The 14,835-nt window shown below is 49.7% G+C and overlaps 1 long non-coding RNA gene across 4 annotated transcripts in view; it reads right to left on the bottom strand.

Moving 5' to 3' along the window:
- LOC128775342 (uncharacterized) overlaps nt 1-7,701 on the bottom strand; it is a 219,396-nt gene extending 211,695 nt beyond the window's left edge. For 2 of the 4 annotated variants that reach the window (XR_008420070.1, XR_008420069.1), the window contains exon 1: nt 7,297-7,623. This is a non-coding gene — a long non-coding RNA (uncharacterized LOC128775342). Of the gene's footprint in view, nt 1-7,296 lie in introns of all 4 variants that reach the window. The other 2 variants (XR_008420068.1, XR_008420067.1) reach the window with 2 other exon arrangements.
- Nucleotides 7,702-14,835: the final 7,134 nt, after the last annotated feature.

Here is a 14,835-nt window from a genome sequence, read left to right as displayed (position 1 = left end):
TACTATATATAAAAAGTCTATTATGGAGCTGAACCTCCAAATAAGAAGAATGATTATTTGAGCGATGAAACAGCCACTGAGCAGAAATGTAATCTGTGCAATAAAAATAACACAGACAGGGCATACAAGGCCGTCAGGAATGCTTATTACCTGATGATAACCGGGACAAGTCGGGATGCAAACATGTACACCAGAAAGACAGCAGCAGCAATAAAGGCAAAACAGTGACTGTATTTCACTCAAGAAATTATGTTTAACTTTTCTCGACCTTTTCCCAAGGTTTCCCGGGATAAGCTCCCATCTCTTTCCCATAAGGAAAGCTACACTTCCCGTCACAGTTCTGTCTGCCAAGGGACTGGAATCCTCCACTCAGGGACCTCCTTCCTGAAACCCACCCCTCCATGTGCACTCGTCGTCTCTCTCTCTCTGTAAGTGTAAAATTTGGAAAAGTACTCCTTGGTTATAATCCTCGGAAAGTGCCCAGAGTTTGCAGGACCCACTTAAACCCACTTCTGCCTGGTCATTGAGGCTCTGGAGAGTCCCTCACCCGGCTGCCTCTTAGCAATCTGCCTCCCTCTCCCGCCCTGGGAGCTTCTTCAAGTCAGGGCTGGGTTCTCATTCACTGCAGCATCCCTGTGCCCGCACTCTCTCACTCACTCGTTTCCCTGCGTGACTACTGCATCCCAGGCACTGTTCTAGAACCTCCCTATCCGACAGAAACAGAACGTGAGTCGCCTGCCCTTTCGCATTTTCTACCGGCCACATTTTTAAGAAGTTAAAAGACAGGGGTGAAATTGATCTTCATAATGTACTTAAGCCAATATATCCAAAGTATCATTTCAATATACGATCAACATTAAAGAATTCATTAGTGGGATATTTTACGGTCTTGATACGAAGTCTTTGAAAGTTTACACGTACATGACATCTCCATTCAGACCAGCTTCTTTCAAGTGCTCAGTGGCCACGTGAGGCTGCTGGCTACCCCACGGGACAGACGGTGCAGTTTCAGATGCTTGGGACTCAGCAGCGACCAGTGCAGAAGCCCGTTACTTGTAAAGCCGTGTCCACCGCTACCTGCCTGGACCAAGCGCCTGAGATACCTGCGTGTTCACCCCTGGAGCCCTGGCTTCTGGCTCTGATTTCAGCCCTTCTGTGCACCGCAGCCAGACCAACCGCTCCAAAAGCTAAGTCACGTCCAATCCGTTTGCATCTAAAACCCTTCAATGGCCCATTTTACCAAGGCAAGCACAAGGCGACAGATGTTAACCAGACTGGTTGTGGTGCATGTCACGATACACACAAGGCACGGAATGAACAGGATGACACCAGAGCCGAAGGTAACGGGATAGGTCAATTACACCTCGATTAAAAAGAAGAAAAAGACCACGCCTTCTGAGAGGCCTGCGGACCGCTCCCCGCCCGGCTCCCCCTTCCGCCTCTGTCCCCCTGGCTCACCCTACTCCAGTTCATCCTTCTTGGTGCTCCTTCATCTCACAGGCTCCCCGATGCCCTCGCCCTCTACGCGGGCTCTCCCCGGGACCCGTAACACCCTCCTCTAGACGAGCCTCCTTCACCTCCTCCAAGGCTGCTCCAGTGTCTGCTTCTTGATGGAGCACGCGTGCCCTGACCAGGCAGGTCAACACCGCAGCCCGCTCAGCCCTCCAGACCCTCACCTGCTCTACTTTGCTCCCGGAGGACACGTTACCATCCACGACGCTATTAATGTCCTTATTTATTACGTCTACTGCTTCTTATCTGCCTCTCCTAGCTATAACGCAAGCACCACATGGACAGAAATCCCTTTCTATTGTTCCTTTACGCGTCTCCACCATCTGGAACAGTGCATGGCACAGAGCAGGCACACGCTACATATTTGCGGAATTAAAGACAAGGAATGAAGGCGTTGTAAGCCCTCAGCCTTACAGAATTTACAATTTAGTGAGAGAAGACAGATATACAGTATATCAGGTAATAAGTATTGTCCTAGTTTGTGCGGGCTGAATACTATAGACTGAGCAGTTCAAACGATAGAAATTTCCTTTCTCATAGTTCTGGAAGCCAGATCATGATTCTGGCAAAACTGGCTTCTGGGGAGAGCTCTTTTCCTGGCTTATAAATTCACTTTCTTTCTATGTCCTCACGCAGAGAGAGGAAGAAAGCTGGCTGGGATATCTTCTTACAAAGGTTCTAACCCCATCGTGAGGACCCTGCCCTAAAGTCCTCATCTATCCCTAATTGCCTCTCAAAGGCCCCACCTCCAAATACCATCACGTCGGGGGTTGGAATTTCAACTCAGGAATTTTGGAAGGACACAAACATTCAGTCCATAACAAGCACCATGGAGGAAAATCTCAGGAGGGGAAATGGGAGAGTATAAATATAGCAACTACCACTTACATAGTAACTACCGCATGCCAGGCCTCGTGCAAAGCACCTTCCGCCTGACAGGACAGTGGGGCCAGGGCCACTTTGCACTGCAGCGGGCGCAATTTTTGCCTCCCCTGTCTCCCCGTGTTCCACATCTCCCCCTGGGGACCACCCTGCCCCCACTGTGTGGTCTGGACTAGAAAGGAAGCTATAGGAGGGCAGGGATATTTGTCTCCGGCAGCTGGAACAGAACCACAGCAATTCCTCAGGAGATGAATGAACGGATCAATCGATCTTGAGCAGAGTAACAAAGTTACCAGGAAAAGGGACACCTAAAGAATAATAAATAACAACAACTGCTCTTATGTCTTCTTCAAGAGCTTACTTCCTCTGTGCTAAGTGCTCTGCACCATCCCTGGGAGGGAAAACCCATTCTCCCTGCAGAGCAGCAGAGACAAGTAACCTGCAAAGACAGGCTCACTGGTGCGGGGCACCCCCCCATCCCTGTCCTTTCTGAGACCTGCTTCTGCAGATTCCCTGATCTCTTATCTCTTTCTTGCTCCTAACAGCCAGCGTTTCTCTCAGATGCTTGCAAAGACCTCTAATGAAGTCACTGCCATCTCATCATCTGTGTAACCAGAATGTTCCCTTTACACATTAAAATGTATTCAGAAACCACTACTCCAGGCAGCCACAGGAAGTAATGAAACACATTAATTGTAGCAGTAATATTAGCGAACTTTTACTGAAGGTTTACTATGAGCCCAGACATTCTGCTGGATACCTGCTGTCCATCCCCTACTCCTTCCTCCGCACAGCAGCCCGTGAAGCTGGTATTTTAACGTCCCAATTTTACAGATGAGGAAACTGAGGCTTACAGAGGTGAAGCAACTTGCCCCAAAGTAACCCTGGTCTGCACAAGCCCTTGTATGTCCCCAGATGCCTTCTGCTGCTGCTTGGTTTCCTTCTCTGCCCTCAGTGTCCATTCCCTTGGGGCAAACCCTTCACTTCCCACCATGTGGGGCTGTTTCATAGCTAAGACAGCGACTGCAGACTGGGGGCTGCTTGTTTCCTTGAAAACAAAGCAGTTCTTTTTTTTTTTTTTTTTCCTTAAGTTTATTTATTAATTTTGAGAGAGAGAGAGAATGAGAGAATATCAAGCAGGCTCTGCACTGTCAGCCAGGAGCCTGATGCGGGGCTCAAACTCAAGAACTGTGACATCATGACCTGAGCCGAAATCTAGAGACGCTCAACCGACTGAGCCATCCAGGCGCCCCTGAAAACAGAGCAGTTCTTGACAGTCACCCGACTCAACTAAGTACCAGGGCTGTGGCAGCCACCAGACAGGTGAAGAACACCACCGGCCCCACTCACTCCACCCTCCACTCTCAAGCTGCTCAGGGTCAACAAGGGAAAAAGAGGCAGGTAAACAAGGAATCCTGGGGCTCAGACTACCCACCAGACACCAGCAAAACACCACCCTATACCTTCACCATGCCCCCACTTCCCCCCCCCCAAAAGAGGAAGAGAAAATAAAGGAAAGGCAATTCAGAATCCTGCCGTTAAAAAATTGGCCGAGACAATTTCGGCCTCGTGAATGGAAGTCCTGCGTTTTGTGACCCACGCTGTTATTGTTTCTACCCACCACAGTCTCTATATGGGGAGGTTCAGGGACTACAAGAGCTACACACGCTCAGGGTAACGGCAGGGACCCTGAACAGTTGCGGGGAGTGTGAGGGAGGGGAAGATGGGATCACTGGCCAGAAGAACCCTATCTCCCATCTGCTGTGGATGTTGATCGTAATTGAACGCTGGTCACAAAGCCAGGCAGGGTGCCTGGATGTGGCACTTTGCAAATGCTCATGGATTCTGCACCATGTCTCAGGCTCCTGCCTGGACCCCAGAGGCTTTGTTCCCCAGACCCTGGGGCCAGAGCCTTCCAGACACTAAAGGCCGTACTGGCTCCTTGGCTGCACTCTAAGCAGCCTGCTCCCCCAGAGCGAAAGAGGCAGGCAGCCAGAGGAAGGGGTGTCTTTGGGTAAGATGTTGGGGTTTCTATCCTGCCTATGTCCTTCTGCTCCAGGCCAACAAGCATCTTTTGCTTGTTTTTTATTTCACTGCCCCCTAACTTCCGGGAGCTGGCCCTGGGCCAAATCCTGATGGCTCCATTGTGCCCCAGCTGTGTGACCAGAGGAGCTCTTTTCAAACTTCTCTGAGCTGTGGGTTCTTCATCTGCAAAATAACGGCAATAATAATAATAATCCTATTTTATATGATTACTGGGAGATTAAAGGAGATAATATATTTATAGCATTTAGAACTGAGGCTGGCCCACAATAAGAACCCCATCACGGCTAGACATTTTATTATAATTGCCTGGTGAGGTTGTAAGGGGCATAGAATGCAAAGAACATGCTTGACATGATATACAGTTTCCTGTTATTACAGGAACTACTATCATTGTTATTATTACTCCTGCTATTAATTCCTTAGATTACTTGGAAAAACATGAGAGACAGAAGAGGCAGTTATCAGAGGACCATCTGAGCAATATTCTCCAGGAAGGCCCAGAATTTTTGAGGTTTACTAGGCAGGGAGAGTGTAGAAGTGCCTGTCAATGGGACTCATCAATGGTCAAAATGACTCCAGATTGTTGCACTGTTCCCACCTTGGAGCAGGGTCCCCCTACAGACACGGGATATATAAACAAGGGAGTCCTGGTCTCTTAAAGAAATCACAAACCAGCGTCAGGAGAGAAAGAAAAATAACGAAAACAAGAACGAAAGCAAAAACAAGGAGAGTGATGTGTCTACAGCCAACTATGAAAGGGAATACAAAATAAAAAGGCCAAGTACCCAGGAGAGCATCTGACCTCGAGCAAGCACACTTAGGTACAGCCTTTGGCAAGACCCAGGGCCACCTCGACAAACAATATGGACCAGCAACTATCCAAGGTGCTCGGCTTCCTCAGGAAAGGGATGGCTTACCGTTGGTCTGACTAAATTCAGGGACACAAATGCAAAGATGAAGTAGGGGACGACTTACTTATCACCCGGGAGACTCTTTAGCTGAGCTGTGAGAGAAATGTCCATCTCAGGCAGTCAGAAGGCTCCAAACCCAGCCAGCCTGCCTGCCAGCCATTCCAGAAAAAAACACCCAAAACACAAGGGATTGACTGGATGTGGACAGTGAGAATTCACCCGAGTTTTTGACCAGCGATCAGAGACCAGTGGGGGGGGGGGGGGTCAGATATTTTAGAACTGAGAAAAAGAACTCCCTCTTTCCAACCCCAAAAAAGCTCCAGCCACGGACAGAAAGCACACACCAGACAGCATGGGGGAGAGGGGGAGGGGAGAGGGAGGAAGAGAGAGGAAAATCGGAAAAAAGAGGCTGATTTCGTCTACTTTTCAAGAGAAGCCTGGTTTATGCAACATTCTGCACTCAAAACTAGTTAAAGCAACGACAACAGTAAAAAGCACCCTTAACCAGGCACGACAACAATGCGACCACATACTAAATCCCCTCTAGGAGTTCGGTGGGTACAGCATTACGGTCAGCACCAGGCCCACCCAACCTTCCCATCACCGGACCCACACACAGAACTCCAGGCGGGCTGTCTGCCACCGGCCGAGACCATGAGGCAGTCCTCACCTCTAAGACGCGACTCCCTTCCAACAGCAGAGACCAGGCCACGAGGCTCTGCCCAGCCAGGGATTCTGTTTGTCCGTCTGCTGCTTCCAGGAAGGTTTCTCTCCTAATAAATCTTTCAGGAAGTTCCCACTCAGGGTTCAGAAGATCCATACAACCACCTTCTCCACTGGTTAGGGTTTTAGAAAGATTGGCTGTGACCACAGGACTGTGTCAAGTGAACAAGCCTCAACTTGTCAACGCCAGTATGCAAAATAGGTCTGCAACATCCTATGACTAACAGCAGAGCAGATACAGTCCCCACATCCTCAAGGCTCCCGCCCCCCCCAGCACACACACAAACCCACGTTTCTCCAGGGCTTGCTTGCTCCAGCAGCAAAACAGCTCCGGGAGCCAGGACTCAGGGTGGTGGAGTGGGCCGCTGGGGGTTGCCAGGCTCTCTTTGGAAAACCTGAGGCCAGAAAGGAAAACCAAAACTTCACCCTCTTCTCCCTAAACGCCCTCACAAGAGATTTCCTCTCTTCTCTCATCTTCTAGAAGGGCCAGGGGTCAGGGGCTCCAGCGAACAGAAGAATATTCCACGCTTACAGAGCATCAGGAAAATTCACAGTGTATCCGGGCACCGGACTCTTGCAGCCTCATGGCTGCCCTTCCTGAAAGTCAATACCCACCCCCAACACTGGCAAAAATAAGAGCGCGTGAGTCTGGGGAGGGTAAACACAATTAAACCAACAAGCCATCTGAAAAGAATGACCATGATAAGGCTGTGGGGCCACCCAACAAATCTGTAAAGGCGAGGCAAACGCAGAGAAAGTTTCAAAAAGCAGTTTCGAAAATCATCTGGGGGGGGGTGGGGGGGAGGAGGATGGTCAAGGATGGAGGGAGCATCCTATGGTTCACAGATCTCTCGTTTCTCAAAAGGGGCCTGCAAACCACATCTGCGACCCCAAATCCGTACTGATTGGAGGAGGTCTATTCTTAGGTGTTAGGTAACAATACACCTCCCATCAAGTGCACAAAACCGGAATTCTCTCTATGCATGCCTGGGCCATCTGATGTCTCCCCCTGCACCCACCCCTCCCACCCCCCCCTCCCACCAACGCCCAAAACTCACCGCCACTCTGAGTCTGGTGATGAGGAAAGTACACGGTTAACAAGCACACACGGGAATCCGAAAGCCCCTTCCCTCCGTCCAACTAACTACTCATTGCGCATCCCAACCCGCCAGGCCAAGGCTTTCGAGTTCCCAGAAACGCAGAGGGCAAAATTCTAACTTACTGGAAGGTGGATCCCGCCGCGTCTCGGCAGGTCGCCGGCGCTGCCAACATCCTCTCGGCGTGGAAATCCGCTCGGGGGACCCGGGGGGTGCCGGGGCCCGTCCCCGCGCGCGGCCCCTCGCCGCCCGTCCGGGTCCAGGCCGCCCCGAGCCCGCCCGGCCCGCGGGCCCATGTGCTCGGCGGCCGCACGCGCTCTGCCCGCTGGAGCGCGGGGCTGGCGGGCGGCCCGTGACGTCACGGCGGCTCGCGCTCGGGCCGCGGGGGAGGGGGAAGCGCGCGCCGCCCGGCCGGCCGCGTGCGTCCTCGGGCCCCGCGCGCCCCGCGCGCCCCGGCCCCGGCTCCCCGCCGCCCCGCGCGCCCCCACCCCCTGCCCGCCGCCGGGGCAGCGCGGGACGCGGAGCCGCGGAGGGCTGAGCGAGGAGGCGGGGCGGGCCGTGGCCGCCGATGGCCCAGATGGCGCAGGGGGGGGAGGGGGGAGGGGGGAGGAGGAGGAGGGACGGGAGGGGGGGGTGGGGAGGTAGGGAGAGAACCCTTCGCACCGGGCGGGGGTCCCGGCTGCGCTGGCGCGGGGGCCGGAGCGAGCCGGCGCGAACCCCACGGGGATGCTTGCACACGGGAGCGCCGCGATTTCTGCACTCGCGTTCCCAGCCCTGCTCCCTACCCTGGCGTCCTGGGAGCTGGGAGTCTTCCCACTTGCCGGAGGGGGAAGGCGAGGTCAGTGAATTACAAGATGCTCTGAGATGGGGGGAAGACCCCTGCCTTAGCTCCATCCCTAGTGATCCGAGCGCCTCCATGGGTACCACCCAGCATCCGAGGGCCTGGTGCGAAGGGCGCACGCACCTTCCCACCTCCTTCGACGTCTCCGTCTGTCCCCAAGGGCTGAGGTTGGCAAACCCGTGTAGAGGGCCGGTTGTCTGTACCGCTCCCTCCACTATTAAGTAGGACACTCCCCCGGACCCCCCCCCCCCCCCCCCGCCTTGAATGCCCAATGGTCCCTCCGAAGGAACTCGTAGAGCGCCGGCCTCCTTGCTTTCTCCTCCTAAGCCCTGCACTGTAAAGACGCAAGAGCGGCCTCCGTTCATTTGAGCATTTATTGAGCACTTACGGGGAGCCGGCGCCCTGCGCGAGGCGATGGGAAGGGTCTGCAGTTGGTCAAAGACCATGGAAGGAGGTCACAGTCCGGTGAAAAGATGGCCACGCAAGTGGATGATTTCAGTATCATGGAAGCGAAGGCTGCCTCTCCCTTCCCCCCCCTCAATGCCTACACTACACCCCCTACCATTTCAATCCACTCCCCCCTCCCTCCTTCTGTGTCATATTCAGTTTCTCCTATTCCGATAGCTTCTTCCCGACGTGAATCTTTCTCCTCTCTTGAAAAAGAAAAAAAATATTCAACTGATGCTCGCGTACCGACTGCTACCATATTCGTTTATAATCGCGAGACTGTTTTGTGCCTGGCACCTGCGAGCGGCCAGAAGGGTCGCTGGGCTGGGGGAGTCAAACCTCTGCAGCCTTGGGGGGCGGGGGTGGCCGCAGGAGCTGGACGAACTTAGCCCTTTGATTGCTTCAACGTTCTCCCAGGAGCCAAGCCTGTCACCGACAAGCCCAAGCCCCGTGTCTGCCTGCTGGATGTCCCCGGGCGACAGGAGGCCCAGCTTCTAATGACAACTTCAACTCCCTTCCCAGGGTTGTGACCCTGGCTACCAGATCCTTCCTGTTAGCTTCCTGCATTCGCCTCCCAGCTGAAAAGACACTCTACCCTAGAACTCTTTCAACCTTGACCTTGACTCGGCCTGCCCTCTCTGGATCCCCAATGCACTAAGCTTAGGTTCACAATTTTCCTTTTTAAAAATTCTTTAAAATTAAAGAAAAAAACATTTTTTTTCAGAAACATACAAAGAGCATATCTTAATAGCCCTACGTTGCAAAATGAACTATCATTTATTTACATTTTGGTATATTTGCTCCCAGTTGTTAAAAAAAAATCATTTGTGTTTGCAAAAGTGACAAAACACGTGCATTGTAAAAAATTAAAACTAATGCAGGAAAATACAGAAAATAAAAGCTAACCAAACCTTCATCAGCCAGAAATAGCTTTCATGAATATCCGATAAATCAGAGACATCTATCTTTTATCTTTTGTATGGATATATATATATATATATATATATATATATCCATACCCATGTGGATGGACACATGCAGGGTTGACACACAGATGAATAGATAGATAAAAAATAAATTTATTTTAAGGGCACCTGGTGGTTCAGTTGGTTGAGCTTCTGACTTCCGCTCAGGTCATGATCTCACAGTTTGTGAGTTCGGGCCAGGGTTGGGCTCTGTGCTGTTAGTTCAGATTCTGTGTCTCCCTCTCTCTCTGCCCCTCCCCCACTCAGGCTCTGTCTCTCTCTGTCTCTCAAAAAATGAATAAACGTTAAAAAAATTTTAATAAAAATAAAAAATTTATTTTAAAATATTAACACCTCAGGGGGCCTAGATGATTCAATCAGTTAAGCGTCAGACTTTTGATCTCAGCTCAGGTCATGATCTCAGCGTTCTTGAGATCTTTGCTGACAGTGCTGAGCCTGCTTCTCTCTCTCTCCCTCTCTGTCTCTCTCTGTCTCTCTCTCTCTCTCCCCCCCTCACCCTCTCACAGTCGCACTCCCTCTCTCTCTCTCTCTCCCCCCCTCACCCTCTCACAGTCACACTCCCTCTCTCTCTCTCTCAAAATAAATAAATAAACCTAAAAAAATTAAATATCAACACCTTAATGCTGCTGTCTTCAGACAACAACTTTACTTTTTTAATTTTACTTTCTCTTAATGGAAGAAAGGGAAGCTAACGTGAAGTTTAAAAAAGGAATTACTGTTAAATTTTAAGTATTTCTTTCCCCCAGGAGAGATGTTGTTTCCTAAGTAATTCTACAAAGATTCAGAAAAGGGATGGTGAAGAACAAGAAGAGGGTGAATGATGTTTTACTCACAGGTCTGTCCATTAGGTCAGTACATTTCAGGAAACGCCTTCCCACCACCCCTTACACCGCCTCCTGTATCTGTTAGCTGTGGAACTCTTTTTGGATTGCCACCCTCCATTCTGTAACTGTGATGCCCGTGGTTGTGCAGTACTGGGTCTATAATTAAATAATTTCATGCTCAGGTCTAGTCCTTCTCTTTTCTACGTCCACTTCCTTGTCTGCAGAATCCATCCGGTCATTGAGCACACAATTATGGAGCCCCTGGTGTATGCCTTGAACGTTCTAGTCCCCAGGCTTCTGTGGGCAAGAAGACCGAGGCAAGGTCCCTGCTCTCGAAAGTAAAAAGAGGTGGACAAGGAAGTGAAGAAGCAAGATAGTTGCGACGGTGATAAACGCTATTAGGACAGAAAATCTAGGTGAAGGGTAGAGAGTGAGGGGTAGGAGGGGCTCTGGGTCTAGATACTAATCTGACCAAGAAGAAGCCTGCTGTGCAGGCTGGAGAGAGTGTTCCAGGCAGAGGGACTAGTGAGAGCAAAGACCTGGAGCCACATGAAAACAAGATCATCAATCATTTCACAAAGGCTGTTGAGGCAGACAGGCCCACATTTCCCATCGGGTCAGGAATCTCGTGTCTCCGGCCTGCCGTTCTAGCCCCAGGACCCACGCAGTGAATACATGGAGGGCCAATGAGTGAATGAATGAACGGACATCCTGGACCTTGTGGTGGGATGAGAGGGGAAAGGGCCAGGTTCAGCAGAAGCACAGAGGGGGCATCTATTCGGCACAGGTTGAGAAGGCTCCCCAGGGGAAGTGGAGACTGGGCGGAAACTTGGAAAATAGAGTTTGCCAGTCTGATGCGGAGGAGAATGGGGGGTATTTGAGCAAAGGAATCGGCGCATATACTTGGGAATTTGACAAACTGTAAGTGGTTGGTTATGGCTGGAGTATAAAAACTCTATTGGGGAGCGCCTGGTGGGGCTCAGTCAGTTAAGCGGCCAACTTCGGTTCAGGTCATGATCTCACCGTTGGTGGGTTCAAGTCCCGCGTCAGGTTCTGTGCTGACAGCTCAGAGCCAGGAGCCTGCTTCGGATTCTGTGTCTCCCTCTCTCTCTCTGCCACTCCCCTGCTTGCTCTCTCTCTCTCTCTTTCTCTCTCAAAAATAAATAAACATTAAGAAAAAAAAAATTTAGGGTGGTGCCTAGGTGGCTCAGTCAGTTAAGCCTCTGACTTCTGCACGGGCCATGATTTAGCAATTGGTGAGTTCAAGTCTCACATTGGGCTCTGTGCTGACAGCTCAGAGCCTGGAACCTGCTTCAGATTCTGTGTCTCCCTCTCTCTGCCCCTCCCCTGCTCATGCTCTCTCTCTCTCTCTCTCTCTCTCTCTTTCTGTCTCTCTCTCTCTCAAAGAATAAACATAAATTTTTTTTTTTTTAATTTTTAAATCAGTATTGGAAAAGTGTGAAAATGTAGTGAGGACCAAAAAGGGTAGACCAGATTCTCAGAGGCCTTGAGTTCCGAGTAATTTGGCCTTTGTCCTGAAGAAAAGAAGGAAGCCACTGAGGACCTATGACCAGGGCTGAGACACAAGCTGTGTTGCTCGGTGGGAAGGCCACACTGGCTGTCATCCAGAGAATGGATTTCAGGGCAACGAGACCCATTAGGAGGGGGCAGCAGAAATCCTGGCGATAAAAAGATAAAATCCTAGATCTGAGCAGTTAGTTAACACCTTGGGAACGGAGAGAAAGGTTTAAATGCAAAGCACATTTGGGTAGACAAACCCACCTGATGAAGAAGTCTAGGGCGGGGGGGGGGGGGGGGGAAGGTGGGGAGGGAGGGGAGGGAGGAATCAGGGGTGAGGGTGTGGTTTCTTGTGTCAGCACTAGGGGGTTGGTGGACCTGTTAATCAGGGCCGGACATACACAGAGAGAATGCAGATGTGGGTGGGCAATGGGATGCCATTGATCGTGGACTGGTTGAGTTGAACAAACCTTTGGGCCTTCCAGGTGTAGGCAAGCAGGGGCTCCAGGTGTCCCACGTCCATGGGAGGGGTCTCAGCTGGAGATACAAACGTAGCAGTCGCCAACATATAGAATAGAGGCCGATGCGTTGGGCAGGAATGAGCTCACCCAGGCAGGAAGTGTATTTTAAGCAGGAGGGCCAGGGACCAGACTCTGAGGAATGAACATGTAGGGGGTAGAAAGAGGCAGAGGCTGCTTCTGTTCGGAAGGGACTCTGTAAATCTATGATTTGAGGTTTAGTCCTCTGATTTCTGCCTGACCTCACAGGCCCTAATAGCGGTTAGGACAGACTCACCCTTTGCTGAGGCGCCAGACCTCTGAGTTCTTTTCTCGGCGTGTGTCCAGGGATCAGGGTCTATAGGTTCACTCACCCATGCTCCATGCTCAAAGCCGTCTCTCTGGAATAGGCTTCTCTCCCCCGCTTTTGGATTCCGCAACAACCTACGTGGTCCCTCTGACTTCACATCCCTGTGCTCTGATAGGCTCTAAGTAGTCTCTCCAGAATTACCTTATAAAGACCGGGTTTCTCTTTCCCAGCCACCTACTATCTTCCTATCTCCTTAGCTTTCTCTTTTCTCTTAGAATATCCATCTTCGGAGCTCAGCTGTGCTCTGTCTTTTGGGGCCCGGCTGCTGTCTCTCCTCCCTGAGCAGTTCACAGAATACTCCAGGCCGCAACTCCTTCTTGTAGGACCCATGCTTACGTTGGCAGGAGCCTTGACTGGCAACCTCCAGTAATTTCTGAGGAGGCCTCACCTCCCTCCTCAGAGTCTGAACAGCCCTCAGGCAGAGAGACCTTGTTATAACCCTATATATCAAGTCAGACCAGCGAGCTGAGACCCAGAAAGCTCATGGTCTTGACTAAGCTCAGACAACCAGCAAATGGCAAGATTGGACGCCAGGTCGACTTACCTGGGTCTCCTCCAGCTCACCTGCCCCCAGGTGAAATGAAGCCAGGACGGGTTGTATTTTAGGCAGCAGAGACAAAGCAAGTGGTTTCTCAATGAATGAACAACTTCTAGAACAACAGTGATCATCCCTAAGGGTGGTACGGAAAGAATGTGTGATTTGAGGTCAGACAGACCTTGGTTTGAATCCAGTAGCTTCCATGTGATGCTGGATGAGTAATTCAATCAGTCTCAGGTTTTTTTAATTTATTTTTATTTTTTACTGTGGTAAAATAGACATGACATAAAATTTACCCTTTTAACCTTTTTCTAAGCGTGCAGTTGAGTGGCAGTAAGTACATTTGCATCGGGGTGAAAACTTCAGCATCTCCAGAATTCTTTTCCTCTTGAAAAACTGGAACTCTGTTGTTCCACTGACTCCGCATTCCCTGCTCCCTCCAACCAGCTCTACTTTTTGTCTCTGAATTTGATGGCCTTACGTATCATATCTATATAAGTGGAGTCATGCAATGTTTATCCTTTTTGTGACTGGTTTATTTCAAGTTAGCATAATGTAGCCAAGTTTCATCCATGCTGTAGCATGTATTCAGAATTTCCTTCCTTTTTAAGGTTGACTAGTATTCCATAGTACATATATACCACATTTTGTTTATCCATTCTTCCATCAATGCGGATACTTGGCTTACTTTGGCTATTATGAACAACGCTGCTATGAACATGGGAGTGTAAATATCTTTTGAATACTCTGCTTCCAATTTATTGGGTATATACCCAAAAGTTCTGGATCATATGGCAGTTCTGGTTTTAATTTTTTTTTTTTTTTAACAACCACGATACCATCCAGATGTTTTAAACAAACTTTTATTTTGGAATTATTCTAGATTTTCTTTTTTTTTTAATGTTTATTTATTTTTGAGAAAGAGAGAGAGAGAGAGAAAGAGAGAGAGAGAGAGCGAGCATGAGTGGGGGAGGGGCAGAGACAGAGGGAGACACAGAATCTGAAGCAGGCTCTCAGCACAGAGCCCGAGGCGGGGCTCGAACCCACAAACCATGGGATCATGACTTGAACTGAAGTCGGACACTTAACCGACTGGGCCACCCAGGCCCCCCTGGAATAATTGTAGATTTTCAAAAAAAAGTTGTAAAGATAGTACAGAGAGTTCTTGTTTATCCCTGACGCGGGCCCTATTATTATTAACATTTTACATTATTATGATATATCTGTGAAAACTAAGAAAACAACACTGGTAGCTTCCTATTAACTAAACTCCAGTTTTATGTGAATTTCAGCAGTTTTTCCTTTAATATGCTTTTCCAGTTCTCGTATCCCATCTACAATACCACATTACATTGACTCTTTAGTGTCTTATAGTCTGTGGCAGTTTCTTAGATGTTTCTTGTCATTCATGACCTTGGCCGTGTTGATGATTATTGGTCCATAATTTCATTTTGGTTTATCTGACGTTTTTCTAATGATTAACAAACAGTCAGTTTTTTCCATCATTAAGAATGGGGACTAACATACAATTCCATAGATAATGTGTAATTAAAAACGCGATCGTAGTTTCAGACCATGTGACACCAACGTTGACCTCTGGGTCACCTGGTACACTAAATCCAGCCATTTTTTTTTAGAATCTT

Source organism: Panthera pardus, unplaced genomic scaffold (genome assembly GCF_024362965.1).
Source record: "Panthera pardus isolate Hobbes unplaced genomic scaffold, ASM2436296v1 HiC_scaffold_7, whole genome shotgun sequence".
In the NCBI taxonomy this organism is placed as follows: domain Eukaryota; kingdom Metazoa; phylum Chordata; class Mammalia; order Carnivora; family Felidae; genus Panthera; species Panthera pardus.
This window is presented reverse-complemented; position numbering and strand designations above follow the sequence as displayed.